A 9,302-nucleotide genomic window follows, 5' to 3' on the forward strand; every position below is an offset into this window, starting at 1 on the left:
GACAAGGAGAACTAGAAAAAGAAGGAGAAGAGGAAGAAAGGGAAAGAGAGTAGGGAAGAGGGAAGAAGGGAAAGAGAAAGAGGATGCTTAGGATGAGCACTTGGGTGCCCCAAGGTTGTAGACAGAATGAGAACCATGTGGTAGAATGAAAACACCAGACGGCAGCAGATGACACGTTAGGCACCAACGGTGACCTGATGCTGGTGAAGAGACAGACCAGGAGCAGCTCATCCAGGAACAACTTCGTTTACAAGGAGACACTGAGTATTCTTTCTGGAAGACACTTTTGCTGTGGGACTTCTCCCCAGTGAACTCTGATCGAGTAAGAAAGCACACATGTCAGGCATCTGTGAACTATATTTGCCATCTGGGTGTTAACTTCCTTCTTGACGAAAATCCTCTCTCACTGGGTGAAATGTGCATTCCTGCATTCATTCAGTGCCTTGCCAAGATTCTCCAAACCTAGATATTATTATCCCTGCGACAGGAGTCTTGATAATGATTTGATGCTATAAAGATAAATTTATATATATCTTCCTGATAATTCTGTCATTATTCCTTATAACTCTGTCATTATTTAAAAATATTCAATGAATACCAACATACCTATGACATTTTTGTGGTTGCCATACAAGCAGTGTTGTATTGAAAAAAGGTCCATGAGCTCTGGAGTTAAGACATACTGAAATTCTGTTTCCACTGTTCACTGGCTTGTGACCTTTGGCAATCTAATTAATTTCTATGGCACTCAGCTTTCTCATCTGTAAAATTGGAAAACTGTATTTTATGGTGTTTAAATTCGCAGTCTTGATGTCAAGTATTTTGCATGTTGCCTGGCATTTCCTNTTTAAATTCGCAGTCTTGATGTCAAGTATTTTGCATGTTGCCTGGCATTTCCTTGCATATGTTGCAGAGCAGGGACCTCACTCAACATGTGGCGGCTAGAAATGGTGGTGGTGGTGGTGGTGGCAGGAGTGATACAGTCCCAGAAGATTAACTNTGGTGGTGGTGGTGGTGGCGGAGTGATACAGTCCCAGAAGATGAACCGCACACTTGGGGATGTGAGTCTGGGCTGGGAAGAATTGGAAAATTTTCTTTAATGCAGAATAGCCTTACTCACAGTTATCTTTTATTTTAGAACTCTCAAAAGGTTGAGTGTTTTCTCCAACAATGATTCTGGAATGAAAGTTTAGTCTCAAGACCAGAGCAATTCATGAACTCCAAAAAAGTTTTCTTGATTTTCATGTATCAGAACAAGAATTTTTTTTCTCAAGAGATGATACCATGTTAATAACTCTTCCTCTCACTGTGGAAAATTTTCTTCCACAAATGGAACTATTTTTAATGTTCTTAAAAAATGAACATATGCTTGTTACAAAAATTCAAATAATATAGATATAGAGGAGAATGATTCCAGGAACATCCTTTCAGTCTTTTTTCTATGCATGTGTAAGCAAAAATATGGAATAGGAGTATGAGTTTTTATTAAAGACATCGGATGCTATGCCAAGTTCTCTTCCGTAACTTTCATCTTCACTTAGTAATACATCATGGCCGTCTCTTCATGTCAATGAATGTAAATACATCTCATTTTTAAAAACTGCTGCCAAATATTCCATTTCTATGTGTGCCATATTTTAACCAATAACTCCACTTTTCACTGTTAAAAAATAATTTTAGTAAACATTCTTGTACATATTTATCTTTGCCTATTTGCGTTGGTATTCCTGTAGAATGAATGCCTAGAGGTAGAGTTGAAAGGCCAGTGGGTATACACCTTCTAAGTGTCGATACACATTGTTGAATTGCCCTCTAAGAAGCTTACGCTCTTTAAACTCCCACCAGTAGTGAATGACATCACCTATTTCCTTTCGGGGGAACTGGTGTAAAATGGGGCTTGCTTTCGATGGGGCTGATCATTCGAAATTGCCAATGTGGGCACAAGGTAAATGTATAATAGAACACAAAGTTGACTACTAGAACCCAGAGCCAGAATACTACCCAGGGCCTGGTTTATGGTGGCCAGTAGTCACTCAACCCATATTTAGTGACAGACTGAGCATCTGGCTGTCTAACCAAGGTCATCAAGGGCCTGGCTCAGGAAAGACTAGTAAATGGAATAAAGAAAAAGTAACATTGTGTACAAACATTAGCATTCAGTCTTCTGCTAAAAAAAAACCCAAAAATTATGAGTGAAGAGCTTGAAGCAACTTCACTTCAGAAGGCTTAGGGGAGATGGTTGAAACTCTTCCAATTCCAGTCAGAGACAGGTGGCATATTCATCTTCCAATCGCATGTTTTCATATGCTTTCCAAATAAGGAAGCAGGTTAATTACAGTGACTATGCTTCGGTAGTAACTACTCCCTCAAGGCCTTATAAAATATGCTTTTCCCCCTTTGTGCCTTTTGGGTACCTGAGAATTTGCACTTATAGTTCCCAATGGAGGTGATTTTCTTTATTTGTAAGTATAGAAAGCAGGTTTGAAATATGGTATTTTGCTGGGATAAAAAGAGTTACTGTGATTCTAATTCTCTTAGAATGCTTATTCTCTTTAGTGTATATATGTATATATTAGGGAGTGATTTATACATATTAAAGACTGTGTTGCATGAAGGGGTTTGTCGTGGGTAGCCAAATCAAATTAAGTGCAAATCTGTAATAAATATATGATAATATCAAATGGCAGAGTTCAATAGCATAGGAGTTCCTCTAATGTGGAAGCAGAGAAAAGCTAGCATGAAATCTGATTAAAAATTTGGGGAACTGTGCATTGTGTTTCCTAACATGATTTCCACGCCTGAGGGTGCACCATTGGGACCGATTGCCCTTTTCCTGACCCTCCCATGGTTGCAGACACCGTGGACCTGCCTCCTGATCATTAACACTGCACAGGGCAAGGATCCTACCAAGAATAATTGTTTTGCCTACTTACAGACATAAGTCATTCTTCAAAGGCATTTCAATGAATACAAATGCTGAAAAACTCCTTTGAACATCTCTATTAAAAATTGCTGCTAGTGTCAGGTATTGGTAAATGAAAAATTCCTCATAGTGACAGGTTCATCTACTACAAATAAAGCCAGCCCCTTGATTAGTTCTGAATGGATTAATCATCATGGATGTGTGTGAAGAATCATGAATGACTTCGACATGGGCTGATTTTTTAAAAGAGGTTCTTTATCTCTTTTCCTCCCCTGAAGAAATTATTTTGGTAAAAATTTTGTGGAGGTTGCAACTTCATTTATGCATTGAAGGCTGTGCCTTTCCAAGCAATCTTGGGTGTTTATATTTCTAATGTATGTGTTGTTGCTCCAAGATAGTCCCTCGAATATGCTTATGTGCCTTAAAATTTTCCAAATTACTTATTTCTTAAATCCTCAAAGAAAGGAGTTCTGGTTCAGAGAAAACCTCTAATGTGAAATGCATTCTTTTTTCTTTTTGCTTTGCCATAATGTGCCTGGGTTTTACAAAACGTGTTTCTTTCTCTGTCTTGGTTTAGCCAAAGGAAAAAAATCAGCATCCTTTCAATAATACTGGCAGGCAAGACTATGAGCTGAAGTATTCCCAGGGATGCCAGAGTGGAATTTCCCTTCCTCTGAGTTTCTCCGGGGTTTTGGTTCCTGATTGCCCTAACCCTTGCAAACAGCTATTCCAGCTCTTGCTCTTTCCCCTACTTATCTTGCCAAATATTGCAAATGTCATTCTGGCTTCCTCCAAAATCACACTCAGGGATATTGTCCTCACTTTTTTCTAGATGGCTTTTTCCCCTTGTCCTTTGACATACTTCTGAGTTCCTCAGCACTACAGAATACAGACTATTTTAAATCAAGTCAATGACACATTCTCAGTTCCCATATCTACTTTTTTTAAAAAAAAATTATGATACATGTATTGTCTTTATTCAAAAATAACAGTCTATTCAAAAAGCACAGAATTGTAGTCCAGAGTGTGACCTAGCCATTTCATTGCTGCAAAAATATCTGGAACATAAAACCTTAGTAAACAGATTTTCTTATTCCTTTTAGTTGTTGGGTCCTTACCCAATGACATTATTTGGAAATGCAAATGAAAAAATCTAAGTACATAGAAGGCATATGATAATTTTACATGTAATATATAGATGCTACTTTTTGATGTTTTTACGTTAATTTTGCCAAAAAAAATTTTTTCCCTCATGGAATATAAGGTCCACTGTTCTTTTAAAAATGTGCTATTCTTAATTGTCCTCCTACATTCCTTCAATCACTGTAATTTTACAATAACATCAAAAATTAATTAGGAACGTCATAGAATTCTGCTGCTATCAGTGGCTTCTAATGCATTCTTTTTATCTTGTGGATGAGGAAATAGGTCCCCAATAGGGTTTGTCCAAAATTACATAGATCACAACTCAACTAGAACCAAAATGGAGTTCACTTTGTTTTATATGAATGCTCTTTTCCATATGGAAATTATATTTTCTCAGTGTTCTTCTATTTTCCCTAAATTGTAGTCCAATGTATACCATGTTAGAAGTTACAGTATTCACCATCTATATTGGACACATTTATCTTCTCCTTAGATTTTCTTGATGGTGTCGTCTCTTGGATCCTCTGCCCCAGCCTTCACAGCAGCCGAGACAGTAAGCCATAAATAATACTGCATTCCCAGAAGGATTGCAGATATTAATGTCAGCATCAGAGACTTTAAGAGTGCGGAGGTTGGGTTCCCTATCATATCCCTATTCAGTTTACCTAAGTGTCTAGCCCCTGCAAGAACTAGATGGATCACGGCCTATCGGTATGGACCAGCATCACCTTAAGCAGACGACCACTCTAGGCCAAGCTGATATGCCAGCTGTGGTATTGTGACCGCAGCAAACAAGCACATTCAGAGATCCAGGCAAGCAGGTGCTGTCAGCTGGGGATCCCAGGCAGGTAGCGGGGTTCCAAGGTCAGGCCATTACTTGGGAGTTGACCAGAAGGCCAATTAGCCATAACTAAGCCCAGCCATTGAGGTAAGACAGCAATTGGATCTCTGGAACTAGTCTACAAAGTAGGCCCCAGGTCCCAAAAACAAGAAGGAAGCCTGACCACCAGAATCAAGACACTGATGCTCTGGACCTGGGCTGCAAGACCAGAGGCTGGTGTGAGGCTGTCTCTAAGTGAGGACTCAGACCGAGCTTGTGTTTCGTGGGGATGGCAAAGCTGGGGAAAGGAGCCAGGGAAGGATGAAGTGGCCTGAACCACAGAGAGGGGTATCATGACTGACCAGGGCCTAACAGGGCATAAATAACCATGAACCATTCCCATTCCCTTCCCCAGCTGGGCTTTTAAGGTCTTCTCTTCTCTTCTCTTCTCTTCTCTTCTCTTCTCTTCTCTTCTCTTCTCTTCTCTTCTCTTCTCTTCCTTTCCTTTCTTTTCTTTTTTCTTTTCTTTTCTTTTCTTTTCNTCTCTTCTCTTCTCTTCTCTTCTCTTCTCTTCTCTTCTCTTCTCTTCTCTTCTCTTCCTTTCCTTTCCTTTCTTTTTTCTTTTCTTTTCTTTTCTTTTTTTTCATCTTATTTTAACGTCTAGCTTCTAGCTTCTTTTTGAGGCTTGCCATTGAAGAAGCATTTTCAGAGAATAAAAGCCATTTCTAGTGCCTCCTTTTCGATCTCTCCTCAAATACAAATACTGGCCAAGAAATCCTTGCCGATCACTGTGTAATTAGCCACAGCCGTAACTTAGTAATCAGCAAACTTTCTGAGAAGTTGGCACATTTGTTCATTCATTTACACATCAATGATATACTCCTTGGACAAGTATTTGCTAAGTGCCTACTGAATGCAAAATGCCTACTCTCAAGTCAGACAGACCTGTGTTCTAACGTTCTAACGCTTGCTGTTGCCTATAGGCAAGGCCTATTTCTTTGGGCGTTAAAAGGATTGAATGAGACAATTCATATAAAACATAAAGCACAAAACCTTGCAATAGTAATTAGTTAATGTATAAGAGCTACTGCTATTACTTTTACTTTTATTAATATCAATGATAACATTAAAACATGGTTACAGTCTACTGAAAGGACGAGACTTTAAAATAAATAAATGTAATAGGGAGTAATAGATGTTATGGCGCATGTATGTACAAGTTTGGGAAGGAATAATAATTCTGCTTGACAGGATGAATCATGTTTTAGCTTAAGGTTGAAAGTTGAAGAGTCCACCACACCGTTGTGGAACGGGTGTTACCAGCAGAGGCGTTTCTTCATACTGCGTGAATCAGGGTGACAGGCAAAGCTGGAAATGCACCAAAGGGCTACAATGACAAATGGCGTTAGAGCATTTGCGGCCGAGTCTGGATTTTGTCTGGGTAAATTATGAGAAGACTTTTAAGCCATGAAGAAACAATTTGCCTTTTACAAAAATCACTCTAGCAGCACTATGGAAGCTGGAGCTGGAATTAAATTGGGGGAAAGGAGGCACAAGCCAGGGAGACCCCACAGGCAGGAAGGCCAGTGAGGAGCTGTTGAGATAGATCAGAAGGAAAGAAAGAAGCATCTGGTCTGGTTCCATGTTTTTAAACTGGGATTCTCCCAGCCTGATCCTATGCCCGATACCCCAGGAACCCCAGCCCTGTCCCTGACAGTCATCCTCTCCATCCTCACTCTCTCTCTCTGGCATCGGTGTGATCCAGAGGCAGCCGGACACAGCGTTTGGAAGACCTTTGGAACTGACCCTATACAGACAACTTTGGAGCCTCCCAAGTGTGTCACAACCTATGCCCTTCTCCCTTTCTGCTAAACCCTGAACGGAGCAGTGTTTCCTTAAGTGGGGCACACTGGTCACATGTTTCAGAAGCACCCTGGGGGCTTGTTAAAAATGCCTATTTCTAGACCCCTCCCAGCAAGCAGAATCCCTTGCAATTGAAAATCAAATCTGCACTTTTTGCCATCTCCCCAGGGGACACCGACTTTGAGAGCCCCTACAAGAGACCACCAGACAAGTAGTTCTTGAACTTGACAAATCATGTAACTGGCTTGGGGAGCTTTTTAAAAATAGTCCTTGAGACCCCTATCCCTCCAGAAGTCTGCAGGTCTAGGGTTGAGTAGGCAGTCCACCCAAGGGATGGACACTAATCCTCCCTGGGACCCACTGTCTAATATCACCTTCCCAGTGGGGCGCCTGGGTGGCACAGTGGTTAAGCGTCTGCCTTCGGCTCAGGGCGTGAATCCTGGCGTTATGGGATCGAGCCCCACATCAGGCTCTTCCACTATGAGCCTGCTTTTTCCTCTCCCACTCCCTCTGCTTGTGTTCCCTCTCTCACTGGCTGTCTCTATCTCTGTCAAATAAATAAATAAAATCTTTAAAAATATATATATATCACCTTCCCAGTAACTTAAACTTCTGCTGCTAGAAGAAATGAAATAATTAGTCACAAAGCCTTCCTGGTGTAATTACAAAGGGACAGCTGAGTCGCCACTCTATTGAACTGAATTGTCGCAGAAAGCTTTTGAAAACAAAGAGCCTGAGATGAAAGAGGAAAGGTCCCTCTCATAACTGACTGCTAATAAGGGGTGGCCTTGAGGCTGAGACGGGCTGGCTAGCGATGACCGCAGCACTTCTTCACTTGCTGCTCTACGGAGTGCGCCCTGTGTGGAAAGCTGCATGATTCGGGACAAAGAATTACCTTTGATCTAATCACTTGCATCAGAGCCTTTTCCAGCTCCTCTCTCATTTGCCTCAGAAATCTAGGGAACTCCCTTTAACCACGGAATGCTTGTGCTTCCAGTTCAGAAAGCAAGGATCATCAGTTTTCCCCTTGCTCATCAGCCAGGACGTGTGAGGTGTATCAGGCCTGAAAAAGACCTAATTCAATAAAGGATCTGTTTGGGGTGGGAGGAGAACTAGGGTGGAACAAGAACTTGGGAATAACTAAATAATAAATAATAATTAGAAATTGTAAACTAACAATGAGAAAATGGATCCTGGACCTTGTCCACCATACCGGAACCAGGTCTAATGACTACATTAGAGAGAGTTTCTGTGACTTAAAATGAGTTTTAAAGAGGCAAAGGGGAAAGAAATCCTCCGGAAACAGAACATTGAACCATTAATTATCACTAAAAGTGGGTCTGGCTCCACCACTGATTTCTTCTCAGTTTAATGAATGCCCCCTGGGGTTGCCTGTTAAAGCTCCTTGTTCTGTCAGAAACTCTGTTGCACATTGGAGGGAGATTTCACTGGTTTCCAAATGATGAAAGGATGCTCTTGGAACATGTTTCAAAGGAGTAATGGTAGCTTCTGAAAATTTTTGCTTTAATTTACCATGGTTGAACAACTGGGCAGCCTTCCAGCAAGAGATCTTTTAAGAACTTGCAAGTACAAAAGAGGGTGACCTTTCTGCCTGCGGTAAAATGTGAGCTTCTTATAATTCCTGTTGTTTAAGCATTCATGTGAAGAGAATAGCCCAGGAACACACATGAACTATCCTTTCTACCTCCAGGAAGATAAAGAGGAGAATTCATTTTGAAGCATAAACCTGCCAGTAATAGGGCTGCTGACCCACTCGGCCTGGAAATTCCAGAAAAGCCTTCAAATGAAAAACCCCACTGCAATCTAGAAGTATTTAGTCCATTATTATTAGGGAAGGACCAGTTCATCCAGACAGTCAAGAAAGAATTCACTGAGAACATGTCACTCCAGCTGAATATTGCAGGATAACACATTTTTGCCAGCTAGAGAAAGAGGGAAAGAAAGAGCATTCCAGGGAGTGTGAATAGGCATATACATGTGGTGATTTAAAAAACAAAATAAAACAAAAAGTGCACGTTTTAGTGCCAAAAGTCGGGGGTGGGGTAGAGATGAGTGCATAAGGTGTCTATGTTGGGGGGAGGGTCAGCTGAGGGGAGGGAAATCTGAGCCGTAGATCAGGTGAAGGCATTTGTCACCAAAAGGAAAGTCATAAAGTCCTTCCAATTGGAGATTAGTTGTGAAATCAGATTCAAGTTTTAACGAGGTAATTCCAGTTGCAGAGTGACCTGGTTTAAGGAGTGACTGGCAGCTGTGATTAGAAGACCATTAGAAGGTTAATGTAGTTAATACTAATTAAAGAAGGATGAAGGGAGAGTGAATTAAGATGGGGACAAAGGGCTTCTAGAAATGCAATATTGCTAGGATCACGTGGAGAGGCTTTCTTGACCTGTAGTCCTATGGCTTCCATTCCCCACTCTCTTTACTATTGTATCATTGTTTACTGTGATTTGCTTTATGCAAAAATACAGTTCTGTTATCTTCTGCTCCCACATGGCTGATAGCAGCCTCCCTTCTCTGAAATATCATCAC

This window comes from Ailuropoda melanoleuca, chromosome 9 (genome assembly GCF_002007445.2).
Source record: "Ailuropoda melanoleuca isolate Jingjing chromosome 9, ASM200744v2, whole genome shotgun sequence".
NCBI classification, from domain to species: domain Eukaryota; kingdom Metazoa; phylum Chordata; class Mammalia; order Carnivora; family Ursidae; genus Ailuropoda; species Ailuropoda melanoleuca.